This window comes from Phascolarctos cinereus, unplaced genomic scaffold (assembly GCF_003287225.1).
Source record: "Phascolarctos cinereus isolate Bilbo 61053 unplaced genomic scaffold, phaCin_HiC Scaffold_4;HRSCAF=312, whole genome shotgun sequence".
NCBI lineage: Eukaryota > Metazoa > Chordata > Mammalia > Diprotodontia > Phascolarctidae > Phascolarctos > Phascolarctos cinereus.
In genome coordinates, this window is record NW_027555847.1 from 46,721,289 (window position 1) to 46,748,734 (window position 27,446).

Here is a 27,446-nt window from a genome sequence, read left to right on the forward strand (position 1 = left end):
GTATATAATCAGACTGGAGACAAGCCAAGACTTTTGGCATCAAGCTTCAGCCAATTGGTATCAAACAACTAGGAGAGGATTTTCATCCGAGGCCGCATACCAGTTTTATTCATTCTGTTGTAGACTCTGGAATTGGTGAAGTAGCTAGAGGACTTTTCTCCTTGGCTATTTTTAGTCATACCTCTCTCTATTTTTATCTTTAATGTAATAGAAACTCAAGATAAGAAACTCAAGATATGGTTAAGTGAACCACAACATAGCCTGCCTTTGAATTGCTGTTCATCTTGCATACCTTAGCTGCACCCTTGGCTCGTACTGGCACATTCCAACTTTTGAGTTGAAGGCTAGAGGAGAAGAGACCTGGGCAATGCTGGGCCAAATGAGCTTCCTGCAAGCAGAGCACTGTACTAGGTGCCAGGGGAACTAGGGAGATCAGTAGGGCACACATGAGGCTCACAAGTAGGGGGGCTATGATGCCTACACAAATGTGTGAAGTAATTTTCTAGTGGGAGATCTTGCCATAGTGAAACAGCCTTATCTGCCACAGCTGGAGCTGGGCATGTTAGGAACAGAAGGAGCCAAGGTGAGAGATATTTTGGAATCTCGAGACATTAAATACATAAAGAGGAGTGTGGTATAGACCACACTAATAGCAGAAAGATCACTTTGCCTCATGGTTTTCACAGCCTTCTTAAGCTGATGAGATGCTTATTCATCTAATTGTCTAAAAGGAGCTTAGAACAGGGTGGGCTAAACTGCCGTAACTGGTATAACTAGTCCTCTTGGGAGATCAACAATCAGTATATTATGACATTAAATAAATAGTGTGGTCTAGTACTGGATTTGGAGTTAGAAGCTCTGGATTCAAATTCTGGCTCTATGACTTGTCAGCCAGAGATCCCTGGGCAAGTCACTTTATCTCAATCTTCTCATCTATAAGATGAGGGTGTTGGACCAGAGGACTTCTAGGGCCCCTTCTAGCTCTGTCTTGTGGAGTAAATACCATGTGAAATGAGTTAGCATCAGCTTCATTCAAATTAGGAAAATTTAAAAGTGGTGGGGGGAAGGGCTGGGGGAGGGGAAGCAAGTGTTAATGCGCCGGTATGGAGGAAGTCACCTAAGTGAGCTGTAGCTTCATTGTACATTCTCATTATAGAAGTGCCTTTGGTTTAGGGGAAATCTTTCTGGCTGAATAAGGATGATTCCAGAGCGAATGGATTACTGTCTTGAACAAGGAGAAAGCTGAACGGTGTGTGCTGTTGGGCCTGCCCGTGCTGGGGTCACATGGTTTGCATTTCTCTGGGAATTGTTCCTGTTCTAAAGTAAGCTGCTTTAGGTTTGTGGAAAAATCTGGTTTCCAATGGGCTCTGCTTATTAAACCTCTGCAAATGTAGGTCAGTTACTACTTAAAACCTGTCTACAGAATTGGCTCCTGCACAGGGGTGGGTGGCTAGGCGAAATCAGCTTTCCTTTCGTAGCTGGGGGATGCACGATCTTAGGGAAGACCATGAATATTGACAAGTGTTAACCATTTCCAAAACATCCTCAAAGACTGCATTAGTGACAAGGCAGAATGAATTTTTTTAGGATGAGCAGTTCTTTTTGAGAAAGACCAACTTAAAAGTCTCTCCTTTCCAAAGGATCCATGTGCATATCTTAGTTGAAATGAGCATTATTGGCATGCAAAAGATAACCTGACTAGTGACAGGTCATTCACAAAGAAGGAAAACCATGAATCCATTCCAGTCCTTTATCTCCAGCTGACTCCTGGAGGACCCATGAACTCTTCAAACTCAGCATGTTTAAAACTCAGCTCTTCATATCCCTACCTCCCCCCACCGCATAAACCAAACCTACTTTTCAGATTTCTTTTGATGATGCCATTGCCTTTCTAGTCCCTTAGGTTTGAAGCCTCAGAGTTATCTTGGACTCCTCTGTCCCCCTCATTCCCAATCTAATTATTTGCAAAGTCCTTTGGATTCTATCCCCAGGACATTTCTTAAATCTGTCTCCTTCTCTCTCTTCATACAACCATACATTCTGACTAGTTTTGTGGGCCAGCATGGCATAGTTGATAGAGCACTAGACTTGGAGTCAGAAAGATGTGAATTTGAATCCTGCCTCAGCTTCTTATATGACCCTGGGAAAGTTACTCAACTTGGTATTGCCTCAGTTTCCTCACCTGTGAAAGGAGGAGTTTGGACTCCTGGAATGTTGTAAAAGCCTCATGATTGGTTTCCCTGCTGACAGATCTATCCTTTCTGATCCGTCATCCCCATAGCTGCCAAAATAATCTTCCCAAAGGCACAAGTCTGACCATGTTGCTCTCCTGCTCCAAAAAGTTCAGTTGCTCCCCATTACCCCTTGGATAAAGTATGAATTCCTCAATCTGAGGCTGACAGGTATTTATGATGCAACTCTAGTTTGTCTCATCAGCGTTATTTCTCTTTGTTCCTTTCTTGCATTCTGTATTCCCATCACAGGGTATTACAGTTTGGTCCTTAGACCTTATGTACCCGTAGACTGGGAAGAGATTCTTTCATTGTCTTGGATTTTCAGCATGGGGACTACTTCTTCCATGAAGTCTTCTCATATTCTCTTCACTGAAAGTATTCTTTGCCTCCTAACCTTTTCTAGTGTTCTTTGGATTTCGTCTTTGACCTTGCCTTCTCTCATGCTTCACTGTGCACCTCTTGTCTCTCCCCTTCACTGCCTCTTGGTAGAATGTAGGCTTCTCAAGGGCAGGGACTGTTTGGCTTTTGTCTCTGTCTCTTGTGCATGAATAATGGCTGTGATGTAAAATTTAAGTGTGCACAGTACAGTTCTGTAAGTACAATTCTTTCTAGCCTATTCTCCAGTGACACCATTGCCCACCCAAGGTTAGCAGAGACATATGGAAAATGAATGAGTTGACGAATATCTGAATGTGATGATGGGGCTTTGATATGAGCAGTCAGCAGAGCTCTGCTTAGTCACTTTGCTTTGCTCCATCATTGTTTACTTGCCAGGCTCTTCTCTGTCTGGAGAATGTTGTTACCTGTTCCTGGGGAAGGGGAAATCCAGCCTTGTTAGTAATATGTGGTCCTTCCCTCGGTGGCTGAGTACCACAGCTTTGGAATCATGGACATATGGGTGTAATGTGCCCTGAACTAAGGATTTTGAGGATGTTTATTGACGGTGCTTTCTATATCTAAATGTTTGCTACCTTAACCTTAACCCCTGCATATCTTCCAACATTTTTCAGTGTTCTTGTTAACTGGGCAGACTGTAGGGAATGTCTTCTAGAATAGCTTTCAATATCTAGGTACAGAATCCAAACTTTTGATTTTGGCACTGATCATTGATACCCACAGATCGTTTGCTTTCCTGCGATGGGCAAAAGTAAATCTTTAAACAAATTGCTGTCTTATGTTGTTAGAATATATTCCTTTCCAGATTACATTTATGGGAGGAAGGCAACATTGGCTTCATATCTGTTACGTATCAGCCAAATCGTTTGCATCATCTGAATTAATTTTACATAATAACATTTTCTTTCCAATATTTTCAAAGGAGGACATCTTAGTAATTCCATACTGTTATTCTTACTTGGATGTGACTATGTTTCTAAAGGTAAATCTTCATTGAGGAGTATGTATGACAGCCTTTCTCTCTTTTGTCTGAATGGAATTGGGACAGCAGTCTTGAATAAATAGGGAAAGTGAACTCCAGCTTGAAACTGGGTGAAACAAACACATTATGGCATGTTTCTCCTCCTCTTCTCTTCTCCTACTTCCCCAGTAAAGTGATGACCTCCAAGAGAAGTGATTTTAAAACCAGGAAGGCTTTTGATTTCAGGAGTCTTTCCTTCTAAATGTAATCTCCAGGTTTGTTTGGCTTTCGTTGAAAGGTCAGATACAGGATTGGGAATGAGCCCACACTGTTTTGTAGAGAACATGATAGTCATTGTAGAATTTCCTTAATTGCATTGGAGCAGAAGTGAGGCTCTCTTTCCACTCCTTGATCTTTGGGTCAGAACAAAGTGCCGTTTGTGGGGCCTCTCAGATGGGTAGGAGCCTTAGGGCCAGACTCTTGACTGAGGCCAGATGTAAGCATGTCAGTGTGACTGTGAAACGTGTTTGCCTGTGTGGAGTTTGTGACCCTACTGGGACCTCTTGGTTTAGGAGGAGAAGCTATTTGAAAGTGGGCTGCAGGGGAGGGAACTCATGGTGAGACTCTGGAAAAAATTTTGGTGAAAAAGGAAGATGAATTATGAGAATTCAGATTAATTGAGGGAGATGGTGATAATGCAGTATTGAAAATTTTGGACAGGTGATGTCCTACTTTGTTACTGGCTCCTCCTCCCCCTTCTAGACTGGATCTGTGATTCACATTGATGTGGGAAGCTTCCTGTGCCAATGAGGAAGGACTCTTCTTCAATAGAGTCTTAGATTCCTAGGACTCTGCTAGGTTACCAACTTGCCAAGGGACACAAAACCAGTATGGTCAGAAGTTGGATTTGAACCCAGGTCTCCCAGATTCCAAAGCCACTTCTCTGTTATACCATCCTACCTTAGCTTTTTGTAGTTCAGTTTATTTGCTACTCAGTGTAGGCTTTTTCTAGAGCTGGCTCAGAGGTCATTTGTCACTTATGGTTCAGGTTCTGGGTTTGTTTGTTTTTTAAAAATAGTTACCCTGAGGATGGATGTAGAGCTGTATCAGCACTGTGATCTACTTGAGTGAAGGGACCGCTAGTTTCATGATGAGGTATATGAACTGGACTGTGGTATCTCATCTCTAATCTCTGTGGACTTCCATGCCCCCACCTGTAAAATGTGGTTATTTGTACCTCCCTGTCTGTCCTACCTCAGAGGGATAGCTCAAGCACAAGATTTGATAACAGATTTGAAGGCACTTTGAATATAAAAGCAGTCTCAAAATCCAGTCTGGTCCAACAAGTTTTCATTAAGTAACTACTGTGTGCACTATTCTAGGGTACCAGTGCTACCAAGACAAAAAAAAATGGCGCTTCACCTCAGGGAGTTTGCATCCTCTTCGCTGTGGGTCAGGGGTAGGTTCAACATGTACACGGTTGAACATGGTTTGAGGAGGAGGGATAGTGCAGTTAGCTAAGTGGATAAGGAAAGGTTACCTATGGTAAGTGGCACGTGAGTAGAACCTTGACGGACCCAAGGGATTCTAAGAGGCAGAGATGGGGTATGATGCTTTCAAATTCCAGCTGTCCTCAGTAGAGCAATATCTGGTACATGGTGCTGCAAGGAGTCTTGAGTATACTGCTGGAGATCCAAAAAAATGCCATAGGATCTCATATGCATAGAGTGTACCCAAAGCTTGCCTGGGGCCTGATGTATAGTATCTCAGTGGATTACTTCCCCAACGCTGGGAGATAGAGGCCATTCAAGTATTCTCCTTTTGCAGAGGAAGAATCAGAAAGGTGAGGCAAAGTGACTTGGCCAAGGTTGCATTGCTGGTAAGTGGCAAGGATTTGGGTATTGGCGCTCCAAGCTCAAATGTATCCCTCCATTCTAATGCTTTTGGAAAGTCATAGTGGGTCTTCAGATGTGGCTGAAGGGTCAGGCTGCCAGAGACTGAAGACTGAACTAGGGACTCTGCCAGTTGAGGGCCTCTGTCCTCTTTGAAAAGTCTCTCCATAGTGCCCAGGCAGTGATGACACGCCATGATAATGAGAGATAATGGCAAGTCTTAGTGGATAATAGCCAGCATTTAGACAGCACTTTAAAGCATGCAAAGCAGTAGGCAAAAATGTTCTGTCACGAGAGCCTGACAGCAGCCTTCTGAAGTAGATGCTGTTTTATCCTCATTTTACAGCTGAGCAAACTGAGGCTGAGAGAACTTAATTGACTTGTCTAGGGTCACACAGTTTGATAAATGTGAGACAGGATTCAGACTTGGTTCTTCCTAACTCCAAGTCTGGTACTCTATCCACTGTGACTCCTTGACTTGAAGTCAGGAAGACCTGGGTTCAAATCCTGTCTCAGCTATTAGTTGTGTGGTCCTGGGCAAGTCATATGTAAAGTGGGGGTAGTAATAGCACCAACTTCCCTGGGTTGTTGTAAGTATCAAATGAGATAGTATAGGTAAAGTGTTTTCAAACCTTAATAGGGAATTAGAGGGAACAATATAAATATATTATTATAGGGAATATATAGAACAACAGCAGTAATAATAATTATTATTAATACCAACAACAATGCTTCAAAGATCTGAACGATCAGTGTGGAGTGTCCTTTCTTCCTCCCAGTGTCTTTTAGGTCACCGGCCTGCTATGCCTCAGTAGACCGTTTTCACAGGTTTTGGTGGTCAAGGCAATGCGTCATCCAGAGGCTCATTCTGTTGCTCAGCCTCTCCAGACTTTTCTAGACTGGTCTTCTTTTGTTCATAGTCACAGCCCGTGGTTGGGTTTGTGCTCAAAGCTCTCCTAGCTAGGACCTCCCAGAGTCTGTGCTCTGCTAGCAAGACTTTTCTGCTCCCCCACATCACCAACATGGGGCCATTAATACTTGCATTGACTGTCTCCCATTGATTGTTAGAAAAGCACTTGCAAACCTTTAATCTGTGTGAGTTAAGTTACATCAGAGGATTGGCAACTCTGAAGCAGGAAGGAACCTTAGGTGGCTTCCAGTCCACTCTCCCTTTCTTTTTTTCTCCCCTTTACTATCTAAATGAGGAAACTGAAGTCCAGGAATGTTAAAGAACCATAACAAGTAGCAGAGTTGAGATTTGAACCCAGGTCCTCTGACTCCAAATTCAGCATGTTTTCCCCTGAAACACTCTACCTCTCATACAATAATGAGGCATCAGACTAAGGCTTTAGTGGAGGCTAAACATAGAAGGGACCCGATCAGTGTAACAGGTTGACATGCTAATCAGGTGTATTGTAAAGGGCTTGGGGAATGGTTTCATCCGGGAGCAAACAGCTCTTTAATTGCTAAGACTCCAGCTTTTTTTTAAAGATAACCCCTGAAGCTTCCTAGTGATTAAAATGGTGCTTTCCCAAATGAGGACAGTCCTGGGGACACAGATCTAACAGGTCCGACAGGGTTTCACCTGGGACCATGGCAGTGGCCAAAGGGTTCTGTACAGGTGATTAACAGTTACTGCACTTACTGGGTTCAGTTTGTTGTCAACCCCCCTCCTTCACCAACTGAACATTGTTTTAGCAGTTGCTGAGCAACAGTCTCCTTCCCCCCCTTTCATTTTGGCAAGGCATTGAAGGAATGATCCCATATCTTACTTAGATTTTAAAATACCCACATGGAGAAGAGCAGGGAGATAGTTGACATTTTGATTGTTCTTTTGATCCTAATCAATACCCTAATTTTTTAAAGTGATATTGGTATGAGCATTTACTTAACTAGACATGTAGAAGTTAAATGTGTAAAATCTGGGTTCATTTAAGTTTTATTTGAAATATAAGCCTTGGGGCAAAGTGAAAAGGTTTGTTTATATGTGTGTGTATATATTTAAATAAGTATATATGTGTGTGTATATATGTGTGTGTGTGTGTGTGTGTGTATATGTATATTTTTTTTTGGTTGCAAATACAGACTCTGATGGAGAGTCTCTCCCAGTATGCTCTGTGTTCACTGAAATCGCTTAAAATTTAATAAAAAGATTAGTGGGTTGCTTATAATCTTCATTTCACATTTACCAGCCAACCTCAGCCTTGCACCAACAGACTCCGTTTAAAGGGAACAAAACTGTAATTTAAATCAATTCCCCAGGCAACATATACCATTCACAGTGTGTTACGCAACCACAGAGCTGGTGCATGTGGTGTGATTATGTTATGTTCCCACACAGTGGCATGTGTCGCCAGCTGTGCCCCTGCCTTCTTGCTCGGGAGGTGGAGAGGAGAGGCAGGAGGAGGCTTGGGGCTTCCTGATTGGGAGCTGTGGGTGCTTTGATGCCTAGGGTGGCTTTCTCCTGTAAGATCTGGGTCACTCAAGTGCTGGATGCACTCATGATGATTTCACATGAAAGCCTTGCCTAAGGCTGCTTTTGATAGGCACGGACTTTTAAAATTTTCTGTGGACACAGGAAAAATCTCAAGCGGCAACTTTGCGTTAAAACTCCCAATGCTACAAGTTTGTGGAATTAAGCCCTGAAGTTTTTAAAAAAAATCTTTTTTCCTCTTCCTCACCCCCCTCCCAATGTAATCTGCCTCCCTAAGTATTGTTGATTTTACCTTCACAGTGTCCAGCCTCTTCTTTCTACTCACCGCCACCTCCCCAGCCCTAGGTCAAGGACCTCATTACCTCTTGCCTGATCAGTTCCCTTAGGCTCATCTCTTCTTACCCCAGCCTTGCCATACCATTCTTTTTTTCTTTTTTTCTTTTTTTAGGCAATTGGGGTTAAGTGACTTGCCCAGGGTCACACAGCTAGTAAGTGTCAAGTGTTTGCTCTGAGGCCAGATTTGAACTCAGGTTCTCCTGACTTTAGGGCTGGTGCTTTAACCATTGTGCCACTTCGATGCTCCCATACCATTCTTGAAATAGTTGCCAAAGCAGTCTTCCTCAGGTACAGGTTGAATGGTCTCGCTTTCCTCCTCGGAAACCTTCAAGGTTTCCTGTTACCCTAAGTTGAAGATACATATATTGTATTTGGTCTAACATTTAAGATCCTCCCCAGGTTGTCCCCAGCTTACCTGTTCAAACTTTATTTCACGTTACTGCCCTTCCTAAACTGTAGAGCCAAATCAGGCTTTTCGCCGTAATCCAGCTGAGGTCTATCGCTCTGTGTATCTTCTTGACTTCCAAGATTTCCCCCTTCCTTCAAGGCTCAGATTGTACTTCATCTCCTCCATCCTAGGCATCAGAACAACTCAACATACTTGCCTGATTCCCAACTTTCTCCCCAGCTAATCAGGTTTTCTTCCACTTCAAGTTTTCTCAGAATGCTTTGTCTATAATCTTCTTGTCTTATGTGTTATATTATAGCTTCCCCACCCACTCACAAGTATAGTGTCTGAGAATCATATGAGCACTTGTTTAGGCCTGCAGAAAGGGACCTTAGAGATTCTCTGGTCCCACCCACTCACTTTCTAGGTGATAAAAACAGGGGCCACAATCAAGATCACAGCGATATTTAGTGGCAGATCCAGATTTGGAATCTAGATCTTCTGATTTGAAAGTCAGTGCTCTTTCCAGTTTAAATGTGTTTCTTCCACATAGTAAGTACTTAAATAAGTGTGTGTTGTATTGGGACCCAGTTTAACTTATTTTGTTATTTAGCCTTTTTTCAGTCATGTCCAACTCTTCACGACCCCATTTGGGGTTTTCTTGGTAAAGAGGCTGGAGTGGTTTGCCGTTTCTTTCTCCACCTCATTTTATAGGTGGGGAAACTGAGGCAGAAAGGATTAAGTAATTTGCTCAGGGTCACACAGCTAGTAAGTATCTGAAGGAAGATTTGAACTAGGTCTTCCTAACTCCAAGCCCAGCACTCTATCCATTTCACCACCTAGCTGTCCAATTTAACTGTTAATTGAGTCTATATCTTAGAATGATAGATCCTTACATTTTAACCATTCCGTGATAGTACTTTAAAATACAGTCTGCTTCATGCTATTTACACAACTTCACTGCCATACGAATCATCAAGTCTTGGTGATTTATGATTCTTTGGGGAAAAGTGCTAAAAATCACCTAACAGGTCTTCTGGCCTCTGTACTCTTCTGTTTTCCAACCTATCTTTAACATCTCTGCCAGACTAGTCAAGTCAGCAGGAATTTATTATGCCTTTCCTATATGCCAGGCACTGTGTTAAGTTCTAGGAATACAAATATAAGGAGAAAGAAAGAGTGCCTGCACTCAAGGAGCTTACAGTCTAATGGGAGAAGGCAGCACATAAAAGGGGACTGAAAAGCAAGGTGGGGGGAGGGGGTAGAGGATGTGGTGGAGATAAAGGTACCCATGGAGCTCTCTGGGGAGTTGGGAGTAGTGCACCTGGGAGAGAAATGAAAACTAGTATCTGTTCTTGCACAGATCTGGTCTTGCCATTACCTTGGTTAAAACCTTTCAGTGGCTCCTCTTTGTTCGCAAAGATTCTACGCTTTAGTCAGGCATGAAAGGTCCTCCTTAATGCTGCCATTCCCCAGCCTTCTTATATTGCTCCCTTGCTAGCAGTCTGTTTCCCAGCCAACCTGGGCTGACTGCTCACTGCCTCTCTGCATGTGCTGAGCTTTGACATCCCTCTGTCTTTGATCATCCTGTCCTAGGTGGCAGGAAGGCCCTCCTCCATGTCCCTGCCATTTAAATTCCTCCCCATCCTTTAAAGCCCAAATCAGACGCTACTTCTTCTGCGAAGTCTCTTTTTATTTCCTTCCTTCCCTCTTCTCTTTCCCTCTTCAGACCTTGAATGTCACCTCATCCCTCTTCCTGGGCCCTGATCATGTATTAGCAGTCAACTTTGTGTGTACCTAACTCCCCCAATAGTCTGTGTAAGCTCAATGAAAACAACAAACATTTACAAAACAACGATCATTTATTAAGCATTTACTATGGGCCAGGCACTCTGCTAAGTGCCTGGAATACAAATTAAAAAAAAAAAAGACAGTCCTCGAGGAGTTTACTATCTACTAACACCAGAAAGGAAGTACGAGGGTGGGGAGGCAGAGGGGAAGGTACTCAGTGAGGGCATGATGATGGTGGAGTGGAATCCAGAGTGCAGCTGATGGGCAGGGAAGAGTTGCTGGCCTTCTGAGGCCTCTTCTTATGGAGACTCTGGGACAGGGGTGGGGAACCCGAGGCCTCAAGTCCACATATGGCCCTTGAGGTCCTCAAGTGTGACTCTTTGACTGAATCCAGACTTCACAGAACACATCCCCTTCATGAAAGGATTTGTTCTGTAAAACTTGGACTCAGTCTAAAGGCTGCACCCGAGGACCTAGAAGGACATATGTGGCCTCAAGGACACAAATTCCTCACCCCTGCTCTGGGAGGAGGTTTTTGCTTGTCCCCAACCTTCTCTTCAGAGGGATGGAGGCCTCTGAGGGTTCTGAGAAGGTGCAGGTGCCAAAGCCGAATCATCTTCTGCAGTGATGATAAGTATCCCGGTCAGGAGCTTTTCCGGGGGAGCATGGTGATGGTGGAATGGAATCTAAATGGCGACTGATAGGAAATGAAGGCAGGGATTGTGCCTGATCTCAGTTTTGTGTTTCCCCTAGAAGCTGTCACAGTGTTGGGAGCACACAGTAGGCTCTTAGTAAATATTGAAGTGAATTGAACCCAATCCCTCTGAATCTGATGAGAAAGTCAGAGCACGGAGAAGTCAGGCTGTACTTGAGGCAGTGTAGAGTGTAGGGGATCTCAATGCCGGACCCCAATCCAGGAAGGCGCAGGTGAGAATGCCTTCTTGGACACTCACGAGCCTGGGCAGGCCACTTAACCAACTCTAAGCTTCTGGTTTCTCATCTGTAAACTGGGAACAATAAATGCAGGGGCTTCCCCACTAGGTTTTTACTGAGCCTCACACAGGATAATATATATAAAGTACTAGATAAATTCCAGTTCTTTATTGCTGCTGCTACCTTACAGCCATCCAAGGTCACAAATCTAGTTAATGTCCACACTGAATAATCCCTCAATTCAGTCCCATTCTCTTTGTTCTGAAGCTGTGTTCACCAAACAGCTTCTCCTTACTGATTCAGTTTTCTCCGATATCAGAATAGTCCAAAACAGGTACCCTGGTTTCTGGCCTAGAGTTTCTAACCACCCTTTCTTGTGCTAGATAAATACTGGTATGATGTAGTGAATGTAGTGATGTATTAACTTTTATGCTAAAAGTTCATATTGGGTATTAGACCTTTCTGAGCATAGATAGGAAGGGTATTTCAGATGAGGGACCATTTCCCATGCTAATAAAATTACACATCTGACCCCCCCATTCCTCCCCCCCCCCAACAACAGCAACGACAAAGCCTGGCTAACTCTGGATCATTGTCAGGCCCATAGCAGATATTTTAATAAATGCTTGTTGACCGACCAACTGATTGATTCATTGAAGGCGGTCTTTCCTCTGTTGCTTGGCGGTAGTCAATCCTGGTGCCTGTAGGACCAGTGGGCGGATGTCTCCATCTTGAAGTCTTGGTATGTGATTTAATGGTTAGGATTTTTGCTAGGCCTCTTCAATCACAGGAGCTGCAGTGCATCTCCTGGAGGGTTCTTTGACTGTTCTTGGCCTTCCTGAAGTGATTTTGGAATTGGAAAGCTCTTAGCCTTGAAGTTGGAGTTGTCATTGTACTAATTCCATGGTTTGGGCTTCTTTGTAGCCTCAGAGGACCTTCAACTTTGGGACCACCATAACCTGGAGCTGGAGTTTTAGGATCTTTAGGGCTGGAAGCTCAACATTCAGCACCCCCATCCCCTGGGGGGACTGAGCTCTATGAGAAATGGTTCATATAGTTGAGAACAGAGCTTCACCATTCTTTCTGTGATGGGCCCCCTTGGCAGTCTGCTGAAGCTTGTGGACCTCTTCTCTAAAAGAGTTGAAGGAAATGCTATATTTCAGTTGGAGCTTAGTGAAAATAAAAAAGTAATTTTCTTTCCATCCAAGTTCACGAACCCCCTGAAATATCTGGGAGCCCTAGGTTAAGAATACCTGACCTATACGTGCTGTGGTGTAGTGTTCACATCTTGAAATTGAGGAGACCTGATCACAGCTCTGATGCTTCTTACTGTGTGACCACATGCATTTCACCTTCTCAAGCCTTAGTTTTTTCACCTGGAAACTGGGGCTAATAATCATTATCAGATGAAAGAATGTGCTCAACGTACTTTTTTTTTTTAGGTTTTTCCTGGATGTATCTTCTGATGAATATTTAATGACCAACTCCCTGGGGCGAGGGGAACATGTATCCCCATGACACCCTTTGAAGGTTAATCTATATTTTGGAGATTTTTTCTGAAGTCTAGAATCAACAAAGCAACAAACCAAACTCTAATGTGTACTGTCTGCTGATTTCCAGGATTTAATGCTCACCCTGAAAATTTACCCATTGGCTCTCTTGAGTTCCAGCACACTGCTTACTTCTTATCTCCCCATTATATCAGCTCCTTCAGAGAAAGGATTGTTTCATTCTTTGCATTTGTATCCCTGGTACCTAGCACAGTGCCTCTTTCGTAGATGTGGGCTCATTGATTAATTTCAGTACCATTACCACAAATAATAAAGGTATGCAACTTAATAACTAACATTTATGTAGCACTTTAAAGCTTACATAGCATTTTACATACATTATCTCATTTTATCCTCACAACAACCTTCACATATAAGTGCTATTCTTATTTTCATCTTACAAAGGAGGAAACTGAGGCTGAGAGAGATTAAGTGATTTGCCCAGAGTCACACAGATAATAAGTATCTGAGACAGGATTTGAACTCAGGTCTTGCTGATGCCAAGTTCAGTGCTCTATCCACTGTGCCACCTAGCTGCTTCTACTGATGTGTTCCAGAAAATAAATTAGATTACAATACGTTCACAGTATGGTTTACATGTTTGTTTATAGTACAATATTTTCGTACTGTCTAGAACAATCATTTTCACTCTCCAAGGTACAACCTTCTTTGGTGCCAAGCTACCTGGGAAACCAAGTTTGGTATGAGGAAATTGCTTGATTAACATGAAATTAGAGCACAGTTTAATTGAGCAATTTTTCAGCCAAGCAGGATTAGAATCTGATAAAGTCTCCCTACTCTGCTATGAAGTATGTGCTGTCCTTGTCAGTGATTGTTAGACAGCTCATCTCCTTTTCTTGGCCATTTTTCGAGAACCAAGCAGTCTGTTTGTATGTTATTGCCAGATAACTTATTTTTAAATTGTTATCTGTTTTATAGTGTATTAGAAAATTTCATTGGTTGTATTTAGGTAAATTGACTGTATAGATGCACTTTTAATATCCTCAAATATCCCATTTTGTAGTATGAGGCATCTGGGAAGATTTGTGGCAAACAACCAACCTCATCTTTGGTTTCTGTGACTTTTTTTTAATTAAAAAAATTTTTTCAGGTACTATGCTTTTATTTTTTTTCTCCCTCCCACTGAAGGAGGGGAAAGTGGGGGAGAGGGGAAAATCCTTTTAACAAATATATGTAGTTAAAACAAAAAAGTTAAACAAAAAAGAGTTCCCATACTGATAACTTCCAAAAATGTGTTTCATTCTGCATAGTTAGTCCTTCACTGTCTGTCAAGAGGTGGGAAGTAATCTTCATCAGTCCTCTGGGATCATGGTTGTCATGCATTGATCTGAATTCTTTAAGCCTTCCAAAATTGTTCCTTTTTATGATGTAATTGTTATATTATAAATTGTCATCTTGGTTCTGTTAACTTCACTCTGCATCTGTTCATATAAATCTTCCTGAAGTTTCATACAAGTTTCTCTGAAATCATCTCTTTCATCATTTTTTTTTCCAAGGCAGTCAGGGTTAAGTGACTTGCCCAGGGTTGTACAGATAGTAAGTGTTTGAGGTTGTATTTGAACTCGGGTCCTCCTGATTTCGGGGCCAGTGCTCTACCCACTGTGCCACCCATCTGCCCCTCTCTCATCATTTCTTAACAGCACATTAGTGGCATTATCTGAGCTCTCTGATCTCAGTTTCTTATCCTTTTCCTACCCTTCATCTAGGCATTGATGATTCTTTGGCTGCTGACTATACCCACTACAGCATCTCCTAGGTATAAAGAGATAATGATCAGACCATACTTTGTGCTGGTCAGAACATGTATGGAATACTTTGTCCAGTTGTATGGACTGCATTTTTGCAAAAAACATTAACAAGCTAGAGTTCCTTCATAGGATAGACTGGAATGGTGAGAGCTTGAAACCATGCCATTTGAGGAGAATTTGTGTGACGCATACATCATATATTTAACTTAGTAAAAGTGAAGACAGAAATAGAGTGAGGCCACGATAAGAAGCTCTTGAAGGATTTGAGGATGGCTGTGTATTACTCAAGGCCAGCACATTCTCAAACTTTTTGGTCTCAGGACTCCTTTATGCTGTAAAAAATTGAAAGGGTTACTTCTAGGGCTGTATCCCAAAGAGATCATAAAAATGGGAAAAGGACTCCCATGAACAAAAATATTTATAGCAGCTTTTTCTGTGGTGGCAAAGTATTGGAAATTGAGGGGATACCCATCAATTGTGGAATGGCAGAACAAGTTATGGTATGTGAATGTAATGGAATACTGTTTTGCTATAACAAATGATGAGCAGGCGGACTTCAGAAAAACCTGGAAGTACTTACATGAACTGATGCTGAGTGAAATGAGCAGAACCAGTAGAACATTATATGCGGTAACAGCCACATTGTGCAATGACTTCGATAGGCAGTTCTTCTCAGCAATGCAAGGATCTAAGACATCTCCAAAAGTCTCGTGCTGGAAAATGCTATCCATATTCAGAGAAAACTGTGGAGTCTGAATGCAGATCGAAGTATGCTATTTACTCCTTTTTTTCTTCTATTTTGTTTTGTTTCTTCTTTCTTGTGATTCCTCCTATTGGTTCTGATACTTGTTACAACATGACTAATGTGAAAATATGTTTAATAGGAGTGTATATGTAGAGCCTATATCAGATTGCATGCCATCTTGGGGAGGGAGGAGGGAAGAGAGAGGAAGAAAATTTAAAAGCTTATGAAAGTGAATGTAGAAAACTAAAAATAAATTAATTTTAAAAAAATTGAAAGGCTCTTGGAGACTTCCAAGGGACTGCAGACCCTACTTTGAGAACATCTGCTATCTTGTGCTGGTATTATCATAGAGCCGTGATGTTATGGAGGCACCCAACCATCCATAAGGATCTCTGAAGGCCACGTCTTGACTTAGAGAGCCACATAATAACATTAGCAGTGTTTTATTGTATTTCTATTTATTTTGTTAGATATTTCCCAATTAAATTTTATTCTGGCTCAGGCAGCCCTTGGGAGTACTGTGGGCCACACAGTGGCTGCTGGCCGAGTGTTTTGACACCTCTGCTGTAGAGAATAGAACTATGGGGGAAGTTACAGATTTTGGTAAAGAACTTCCTGATGGTTAGAAATGGAACAGGCAGCCTTGCAAAGCAGTGAGATCATAATCGCTGGGAGTGTTCAAGCAAAAATGTGTATGTATGGCCATCTTTTAGGGATGCTTGGAGAGCAGTTTTTTACATTGACTTGGAAGCTGGACTGAGAGTGACCTCTAAGGTCATCTCCATTACTAAGATCTCGTGATTCTGTGTTTTCCCATAAAACGATGGAGTGTCTCCTGCTGGCTTTGCTTCCTGTAGAAGCACTGACCAGTGTACATTGGAAAATGGTATAAGCACATCCCTTCCAATGTGTGCCTCCCTAGAAAAACCTCTCTGATTCAGCCTTATTGGTGGAAAGACCGTTCTGGATTAGGGCAGTCTTAATTACAGAATACTATTAGATATTTAACTTAGTTGCTTTAAAGTGTGGTGTGTGTGTGTGTGTGTGTAATATATATGTGTGTACATACTATATATATGTTTGTATATATGTGCATGCTATATATGTATATATGTATATATATTTTATATATATGTGTGTGTATATCTGTATATACACACATACATATATTTATATTGTTCTTAAACTCTTGTCCCTTCAAAGTATTTCTAATTAGACGTCCTGCTAAAGTTTACTTTAATGAATAGAGAAGGGGGATTTGTAGTTAGCAGGACAATTTTACATAAGAAAGGGATGTGCTATTTTTAAAAGTTACTGACTACATACCTCTTTCAACCTTCACCATATTCTTAATTTGCCTAGCATGTCCTTTCTCCATAGAGAGTACAAAGATAAAACCCAGCCCATCCTGAATTATCACAGATTCTTAGTTGATCAGGATTATTTTCTGTTTTCCTGTGTGATCCAAGAAGCAATAGAATTGTAGGCCTTTGAAATGAACCATCCTTTCCTTTATTTGCATACTCGATGTTCAGGATTGGTTGTAGTTAATGTGCCCTTTGCTGAAGATTTCAGCCTAGGTTTCTGTCTGGACTTGTGGAGCCTTGTGAAAAGGGACAGATTTCATCTTAACTCATGCAGCAGATATTTCAGATGTAGTGTCACAAAGGGAGTAAAATAGTATTTTGTGCTGATTTTTGCCAAATGAGAATTTCAGTCTCTCTCTCTTTTCTCCTTGTCTCTCCTTTCATCTCTCCTCCCATCCCTGTGTTTCTATCTTTATTTGTCTGTCTGTCTCTCATATTTTGATAACACTGATAACTGGGACTGACATTTTGACCTTAGTGCTTCTGGGGAGTTGAGCTATAATTTGGAAGGAAGCCCAGGTCACTTCCTGTGTCCTACTGAGCAGAATGGTGGCCCCTTCTCTAGAGTGGAAGGTAACCATGCAACTATTGAAAGGAAAAAAGTTTCAGAAATTTTGCCAGTGCTTATTAAGTCATGAGGATTGGAACATTGGTGTGGAAGGCACAGTGATGGTAAGAAATGTGGATGTGTATCTTTTTAGTAGTTAAACCTTTGCTTTTAAAATGAGGCTATTATTAGCCAAGGACATGTAATTTTATAGCTAGGGAGACCCATGACTCTTGGTTGCAAAGTTGCTTGAGGCTCAGAGAGATCTGGTGATTGTCACATGCTCGCCTACAGCTAGTGAGGCTCCCTGGTAAGAGAGATTTGAACCCAAGTTCCAATGAGTTCCCCTGTCTTTCCTGATTCCAAGGCCAGCACTCTTATTCACGGCTCTGCACAGCATCACGTAAAGGGAGGTCAGTGGAAGCAAGAGATCATTTTAGGTAGCCCCAATTTATTGAGCAAATGGTGTGAGAAATTTTTCCTATTTCTGCTGGTATCTTCATGATACACTTGAGCTCAAATTTGTATCTTTCTGAGTGGTTCAAAGGAGTTTTTTTGGTTACTAAAATTGTATGGGAGACGTAGCTAGGTAGCACCTGGACCTGGAGTCATGAAGATGAATTCAAAAGAAGCCCCAGATACTTATTAGTTGTGTACCCTGGGCAAGTAAGTCATTTAACAACTGCCACATTTTCTTCATCTGTAAAATGGGAACAATAATAGCTCCTGTCTCTGTCAGGGTTATTGTGAGGATCAAATGATCTAAACGTCTGTAAAATACTTTGCAAACCATAAAGCATTCTATAAATGCTGTCATCCACATCCTTATTATTATTACTCTTAAAAGTATTGTGCTGACATTTGGTGTATCAGTTGACTTTGAATTCTCTGTGACACTGAAATCTCATGGCTAATTCTCTTCCCCTTCAGGCCCCCCCCCGATAATATTTCAGGTGTGTTTGAGAATGAACTCACCCTGTATAAGTTTGCGCATCAAGCAGAATGATATGCCTTGTAAAAAACTGAGCTTTGGCCTTGTAGACAAGAATGTGGTATTTTGGTTGCCATAGTTTCAGTGAAAAATCTGACCTTAGCTACAATAACATCCAGTTAGAAAGAACTAGCTAATCTGCTTTCTAAAATTGGTGTTCCCTACTACATAAGCCAGCAAGAGCAGGATATTTAATTAAATATTATACTTAGTTATGGAAGCCAAGGGAATTAAATGCCTTGATGATTGAGGGAGAAAAAGACAACCATGATGCTTCATTCCTGAACATTTTGCAAACTCGTGAGGACTTTCTTTTCTTTTTAGTAACTGGATTTTATTTTCAGCTGTTTTTTTCCTTGGAAGAAGAAATAGGTGAGACATGATGAGAAAGCTGGCAAAAGCAATGCATTACTTTGAAGAGCTCCTCTTGAGGAGGTGGGCCAACAGGGAAGGCTTAAAAGTGAAATAGAATGTCATTAATGAGATGCAGAATTAACTTCACAGCTAAAATTTCAGGGTTTAAAATCTGAACAATTAGCAACACAGTTTTTTGGTAGACTCTTAATTCCTTGAATGCTTAAGTGTGTGATTAGCTAAGAAACAAAATAGACATTTGCCAATTAGGAAACAGCTAAAAAAAATTGTGATATATGAATGTAATGGGTATGTTATGACTCAAGTGTAATTGTTTAAAAAAATAAATGTTTTATTGAAAACTCAATATTGAACATCGGTACAATAACCAATACTTGTTTATAGCCATTTATAGTTCATCTACTTTCAATGAATAAAATATCATAACCCTGCCGTACCACTCACTTTCCTCCTCTCTCCATCTTTCTCCCTACCCTTCCTCCCTCCCAGTAGATGGATTCTTTTATAGCAAATATGTTTAGTCAGAAAAAATAAATCAACACATTGATTGTCTGAGGATGCAAATGCAAGTCCGGTTCTGGACCTTAAGTCCATTACCTCTCTGCCAAGGGGTGGAAGGTATATTTCATCAGTATGAGGCTATGATTGGTTACTACTTTGATCGGGGTTCTGAGGTCTTTCAGAGTTGTTTGCCCTCAGATTCTTGTTGGGGTCATTGATATGTAAATGGCGCTCCTTCTTCTGCTAACCCTATGTCATTTCATAGGGATCTCTCCACATTTCACTGATATATCATGTTCCTTATTTCTTATGGCTCGGTAAAATTCCGTTACATTCATGTATCACAATTTGTTCAGCTATTTCCTAATTGATAAATGTCTATTTTGTTTCTAGTTCTTTGCTGTAACAATAAGTTCTCCTATAAAAATTCTTATACATATAGGTCTTTTGCCTATGTCCTGAACATTTTTTTGCCCAATAGTAGCATTTCTTGTTAAAAGAGTATGTATAATTTAGTGACTTTGGGGTAGAGTTTGTAATTGTTTTCCAGAACTGTTAGACCAGCGATGTTCCTGTGTTCCCACATTGTCTCCAGCAACTGCTCTTTTCCCTTTTTGGTTGTCTTTGCCAACTTGGAGAGTGTGAAGTAAAGCCTCAGAATTGTTTTGACTTGCAGTTCTCCCATTATTGGTGACTTTGAGCATTGTTACATCTGGTTGTTGATAACCTTGCATTTCTTCATTTGAGAATCCCTTCCTTATATCCTTTTAGCATTGAGCAAGGCTCTTAGTCTGCTGTGTTTGCACCTATTTTTACATATACTTTGGGTATTAGAGATTTGTCAGAGAAATTTGCTGTGGAGGTTTTTTTCCCCTAAATTAATTGTGTGACAGATTTTCTCTTCTATGGTGGAAGGCTGATATTCTATGCTCTGTCCCAGCACAATTGCCATATACTCTGTGATCAGCATTGCATCATCCTCAGAAAGCTGTGCTGCGTTCTATAGCTTTCAGATCATCTCAGAGTGAGCTCTGATCCTGTCAGCCTGAGACTTCTTGTAGCTTTTTCTCCTGTTCTGCTTACCAGTAGACACATGTGTCCAAAGTTTTGTTTGACTGCATAGTTAACTTAATACTTTCTTAAAGCTCTTAGTAAATCTTAAAGAGCTCTAGAAATTTTAGTGGTTATCTATCTCCCTTAGCTGTTGAATCATAGGAGCATAGCTTTACTGCTGAGAATGACCTTAGAGCTTATCTAACTAAATCCCTTTATTTTCCATATTTCCATGGGAAAATTAGGCCTAGTGAAGTTATATGACTTAGCCAAGTTCACACAGGTAATGAGTGTCAGAGATGGGATTTGAACCCAGGATCTCAGACACTAGGGTTAATCCTTTTTCTACTGCACCATGATACCTCCTCAGTTTGTATGACATCTTATTACTATAACTGTTTATCACAAATCTAGGCTAAACATTTATTAGAATTATTGTCTGAAACTCACATCATCTGTACATTCCTCTTGTTTACATCTTTTTATAAATGAAGGCAGACAGCATCTTGGTTGAATTCCCTCCCTCCTCCCTTCCTTTTTCTCCGTTCCCTCCCCAACTCTTCACTCTTCTCCCCCATTCCCTCCCCACCAGTTTTGTTTCTGTAGTTCTGTTAGAATCCTCATTTCTCCTATAGGTGTTAAAATTTAGCTCATTGACCCTTTTGGGATGTGTCGCAGTGTTTAAGCTTTCCTACTTCCAGGTTTTTAAGGTGTTGGGGATCTCCTCATCAGAATCACTTTACTGTCATGACCAATAACTTGCTTTTCAAGTTATTCACTATAAGACACTCCGTGGCAGTGCCCTGGGCATCATTGGTTTATAAAAGTATCTTGATCTGGGGTTCTGAACTTTTTTTTATGCCATGGACCCCTTGAATAGTCTGGTGTTTTAAAAATGTATAGAATTACTAAAAAAAAAAACACCAAACCTAACAATTATACCGAAATGCAGTGATCAAAATTTTTTTTAAAAAAACCTTAAATGAAAAGTCCCTACCCTTGACCATCTACAAAGTTATACATGAAAACCCCTGCCTTGAAGGAGTGTTTACAGTCTAATAGAAGGAGATGAGAGAGAATTTCTTGGTGGATTATTCATGAAGACTTTTTAATCCCAGACTTGCTTTTCCTCTGCTGCTTGGCATACTCCACCCACTACCTAGTCACAGTGTAGTCAGAATCCAAATTCATTTTAATATTAGCCTGAGAAAAAATATAATTAGGAAAGCTGCTGCACAGAAGTCACAGAATGCATCTAAATACTGAAATAGAAGTCATCCTTGATAATTTGGTTTTAAGTTTTCCACCAATTCCCTTTGCATGAGCATAGATGATGTGAAAGTTGATTAGAGTAATGAAACTGTATCAAAGATACAGGGGAGGATCAGATTCTGCTGCTGGTGTGTTGGAGAATGGGTGGCTATAATTGGGAAAGAAAGGATAGCATATCACATTGCTATTATATCATTGTGTTATAGGAAGCAGCTTAGCATAGTGGACAGTGTTTTGGACGTGGGGGCAAGAAAACGATAAGCTTTTGAAAGCCAGATCTGACACTTAAGATTTGTGTGACCTGGGGCAGATTAGTTTCCTCACCTATAAAATGGGTTTAACAGTGCCTGTACTTCTTATGTCACAGAGTTATAATGAAAACACATTCCAAATTTGAAAGTGCGATATTAGTTGCTATTATTATAAAATTTAATTTGATATGTCATGCAATTCACTGTACTTGGTTAGCCATCTAATTTAAGATCTAGAGACATTAGTGGAGGTAGTCTAACCCCCTCTTTTTACGGATGAGGAAACTAAGACCCATGGTGGCTAAGTGACGTGTACTGGGTTTTACCAGAGGTAGGATTGGAACTCAAGATCTTAAATTAAGTGGTTGTGTTGTGTGTGTGTGTGTGTGTGTGTGTGTGTGTGTAATGGATCCATTTGGCTGTCTGGTGAAGTCTGTGGGTGGACCCTTTCTCACAATAATGTTTTTAATTACATAAAATAAAATACTTAGAATTATGAAGGAAACTAATTATATTGAAACAGTTTAGCTGTTCATAGATAGTTCAAGGAGCCCAGGTTAAAACCTGCACTCTGTGCTCATTCCACTGTCCCTGTAAACCCCATTTTGGTGAATCAAGATTTTCTCAGCATCACACATTATATCCCTAGTCTGGTAGATAAAGCAGTTTTCTCCAGTTTGAACCTACCAAAGAAAAGTGAGTTCTTTAAGTAGAGGAAGCAACACATGCCTGTTCCTGGACATTAATTCCCAGCATTAGTAATATGGTTGTTCCTAACAGTGGGTAATCTAATAAATGATGGGCACTTAATTTAGTATTTGAATGTGTGTGAGAAGTGTTCCTAGGGCTTTTTATTTGTACCTTCTTGCTAACTAGATCAATAATAGGGCTAAGAGGCCATTATTAATATCCAGCTGTGCTTGTAATGAGGAGAGGCTGGCAAATACTGGGCTAAGTCCTTTCAGAAAGACAGGGTCAGTTCTGTGAAGATAAATGGACAAGAAGAGGTGTTATCTTCATCATTCATCAATCTTAGGTGAGGGCTTTGTCAGGAAGTCATCCTAATAGCTTGCCCTTAGGTTTTTATTTCACTGGAAATCTCTTTAAGGCCAAAAAAGCTTACATTCAGCCGACAGAGTTGAGTTCATTATTATCGTCCTCAAAGAGGTCAAGCACCTAGAAAAGCCCAAAATAAATTAAAAGATCTATTTTTAGTTCAAGGTTGGGTTTTTTTTTCCCTTTAGACCTTATGGGGGAAGTACCTTTTCCTGGAACTAGTCAGAAAGTACTTCCTGTCTACTCTGATCTGTTGCATACAAATACAGTCCACTTTCTCTGTCTTTATGACCTACTCTTCAGGTGGGAAAAATGTTTTCCTTCCCTCTAGAAAAATGGAATGTTGGAGTTAGAGGGAAGGTACTTAAGATGAGGAAACTGATACCCAGGGGGAAAATGACTTGCCCAAGGTCATATGGCTACTTGGTAGAAGAGCCTGGAGTAAAATTTGTATATCTGTCCTCCTGGTCTTGCTGTTTGATGAGAAAGGGAAGACTTTGGAAGATCCTTGGTTTTTTGGGGTGTTTTTTGGTTGTTTGTTTTGCAAATATGCTTTCCTTGCCATTGTTTGCAAGTTTGAATTAAGTCTTAAATTGGTCTCATTGTAATCCAGCTGCGCATTATCTCAAACCCATCCACAGAAATAATGATGGGTCACATTTATATAGCATTTTAAGGTTAGCAAATTCCTTTACATATATCTTCTTGTGTGATATAGGTACAAAAACTGATTGGCTACCGCTTTGGTCTGAATCCTGAGGTCCTCAGCCCCAATAAATAAATCAAATCCAATAAATAAACACATCTCAAGGAATGCGGTGATGGTGTCTAGCTGTTTTCCTAACAGGAAAGGCCACAGCCTCTCCATTGGCAATGATCTTGGATGTTATTTATGCTAGCACTTTTCTCTGGTGTGGCTAGGACCCAAACAAATCACAGAATTTCACTTGGAGGGGAGCTAGCAACCATCTAGCCCAGCTCATCTCTGAACAGGAATCTACTCTTCTAAGGCGTGGCCAATAAGGGTTCATTAATTTTTTATTTGAAGACTTCCTGTGATGAGGATCCCATCTACATCCTGAGGGAGCCCATTCTACTTTGGGATAGCTCCAATTGGTAGTTTTTTTCTTATATTAATCCTAAATCATTCTACTTGCAAATTATACCCATTCCTTCTGGTATACTCTCTGGGGCCAAGTGGAACAAATTTAAGCCAACTTTCACATGACCATCCTTCAAATACTTGAATGTGGGAATCATATTCTTCCACCCCTCCCCACCTACCCATTCTCCATGTTAGACATACCCAATTCTTCATAATGCCTGGCCTATAGTAGTGCTTAATAAATACTCTCTCACTCCATCCATCCACCCATCCACCCATCCATCCATCCATCCATCCATCCGTCTACATTTATATAAATGTCTATCCATTCACCCATCTATCTAGTAAGCTAGCTACCATTAGAAGATTTATGGAACAGAACAGTTTTTGCTTGGGATATTGCACTATATTTTTATTTTTTTCTGGATTTTGTACACGTTTATATGTACATGTTCTCTCTGCTGGAATGTAGACTCCTTAAAAAGTGGACTGTTCGATTTTTGTTCTCCCTCCCCCCTTATACCACTACCTCCATGTGCTCTTCATCTCTCCCCCCTGCCCCACCCCAGCTCCATGCACTCTTAGCCCAATGATACTGACTTCTTTGCTTTTTTTCCAGAACATGACACTCCCATCTCTAAGCTCTGTTCTCTCTGGCTGTCCCAGTCCCTCCTCCCCCTACCCTGCCCCATGCCTGGAATGCTGTCGCTCATCTCTACCTCCTGGCCTCCCTGGCTTCCTTCAAGGGTCCCCTAAAATCTTGCCTTCTACAAGAAGCCTTCCTGTACCCCTTTTATTTCTAGTGCCTTCCCTCTGTTGATTATTTCCTATTTACTCTTTATATGGTTTGTTTTTACATATTTATTTGCTTATTGCCTTTCTTTGTATCCTCCAAACTTAGCACAAAGCCTGGCACATAGTAGGCATTTAATAAATGCCTAACAACTGTTTTACCAAATGCCTTTTATTCCCTTCATCTAGGACAGTGCCTAGATACACATAGTAGGGCTTAATTGACAGCATTGTGTAGTCATATTTAGTTGCTAGCCAACAATATTTAGTACTGTATAGGCGGAGGTGGGTCATAGAGAGAGGAAATAGGAGCCATGGGGCCACTTTGTAGAAGAATAAAGCATTGTGGAGTGAGAAGCTTGGCTTCTGGAAGTGGTGCTGCCTCTCATAAGGTGGAGTGAGTGTGGCCAAGTCATTCACCTCTTGGGGCTTCCCTTTGTTCGCCTGTAAAATCAGGGGGATGGACTTGGGTGGGGAACCTGGGGCCTTGAGACCACATGTGGCCCTCTAGGTCCTCAAGTGTGGCCCTTCGACATACTCCAAATCAAATCCAAAATCCAAATCCTAATTGGATTCCGGAGGTACTTTTCAGCTTTATGGGTGTTATGAGATTGTGAATATTTTTGTCACTAACATACAGTGTGTCCCATTCAGACTGCATTTTCACCTTGTAAAGGATAGAAAACTTTGAGCAGCTTATTTGAGTAACGGATGAAAAGGCCTAGAAGGCCTCTGAACCCTCAGCAGGCATATTCGTTCGGTGCCTAGCAGCTTAGTTTACCTAGGTACCCTTTCCTACCACTCATTTGCATGCACCTGTAGGACAGACTTAATAGAATTTTTAAAAGGGGAAGGGATGACAAAGAGAATAAACATTGGTATAGCACCTACTATGTGCCATGAACTATGTTTATAAATAGTATCTCATTTGAAACCCACAACAATCCTGCAGGGGTAGATACTATTATAATCCCCATTTTGTGGTTGAAGAAACTGAGGAAGACTTGCTCAGGATCGCACAGCCGGTGTCTGAGGCCAGATTAGAACTGTGGTCTTCTGACTCCAGCTTCAGCAGTCTATACAGTGGCCTTAAGAGGCCATGTGATCCAATACTATCCCCCCCTTTTTTTTAGAGATAAGGAAGTTGAGGCCCAATGGGGTGAAATGACTCAACCAGGGCACCCAGGTTTAGTGATGAGTCAGTTTTGAACTCAGGTCCTCTGACTTTAAAGCAAGTGCTTTTTCTACTCTGTTGAACAAGTGTTTTAACATAATGTCTAGGGAATAAAGATGGCATATGTACCAGTAAAACCAACTTACAGATGTGTCAGTATAATTGCAGTGTGTGTTTAGACAAATTATCACAGCCCTCTGTGTCTCAATTCCTCAGCACTTGTTCACTCTTTAATCCCTTCAGTATCCTCTAGGACTACTGAAATTACTCTCTGAAAGGTCACCAGTACCTTTCTAAATGCCATTTCCATGTACCTTTTTTTTCATCCCTTACCCACTTCCGCCTCTGCAATCATTGACCTCCCTTTCTCCCACAAGCTGTCTCCTCCCATGGTTTCAAAGATGGCTGTAGTGGTTTTTCTCTTCCTTCTCCTCCTTGTGCTCTTTTCTGTCTGACTTCTTTTCCTCTTCCCATTCTTTTATGATGGGCCTTCCCCAGGATGGTTTTCTTGGCCTATAAATATTTTGGTGTGTTTCGGGTCTTTCTTTTTATTGTTAGAATATAAGCCCCTTGAGGACAGGGAGAGTTTCTTACCTTTTCTTTGTATCCCCAGGGCTTAGCGGGGTGCCTGACACAAAGTAAGTGCTTAATAAATACTTGTTAACTAACTTAACTATTATTGACCTTCTTGGAGTGACAAAGGATCTTCTAATTTAGCATAATAACATCATAGATTTAGAGTTGGAAGAGATGTGGTTCTGAGAAGCTTCAGGAGTTTACCCCCTACCCTCATACTCAGTATAGAGAACAACCAAATTAAAGGGGTTTAAGAAGATTACTTATGGAGAAAAAGTCAAATTTTTCATGGTGCTTAGGACGTGGGCTCATTTTCTTTTAAGACAACCAGAAGCTAATCATCTTGATGCCTTTAGAATTGTAATTAAAAAACAAACAAAAAACTCCCACAAAACTTTTCCTATAGAAGGTATTCATTATAAGTCAGCTTGTGTTGAACATGGGCATGTGAACAAACCATCACGTTTCCTCATTTCTCCATTTAAAATGAGGCCCTTTGTCACTTGGACTTCCAGTCCTGCTTCAGCTTCCTTGTAGGGTGATTGTAGGCGTGTTGCCCAAGAAAGACATTATTAGCAATTCTTCCAAGTGGGTCTTCTCTCCAGCTTTGCCCAAGTTTGAATCTAGTTGTACATGAAGTTTAATAAGACTGAAGCCTTGATTGTTTCTTTAATGTAAAGCTGTCTGCCAAGATTAAATTGTTGCCTCGGAATTAAACCAGTGGAATTGAATTTAGCTCATTAATGTGGAGTTTGTGTTTTGCTCAGACGCTAGGTCTGGCATTGCCGTTCATTTGCAGTCCTCCAACTCCATTTTTGTCTTCACTCCATGAAAATTCGAGGGCTGCATTAGTTATAATTCATGTATACATTTCTCTCCAACACTTTTATAGTCTACTTTTACAGTCTCATCATTCTAGGACATTTTGCATTCTTTTGAAAATCTGTAACACATCAA

The 27,446-nt window shown here is 41.0% G+C and overlaps 1 protein-coding gene across 9 annotated transcripts in view; it reads left to right on the top strand.

Annotated features, from left to right (window-relative positions):
- The window catches only part of ITPR1 (inositol 1,4,5-trisphosphate receptor type 1), a 393,174-nt gene that overhangs the window by 35,303 nt on the left and 330,425 nt on the right, over positions 1–27,446 (top strand). The gene's annotated exons all lie outside the window — the stretch shown is intronic.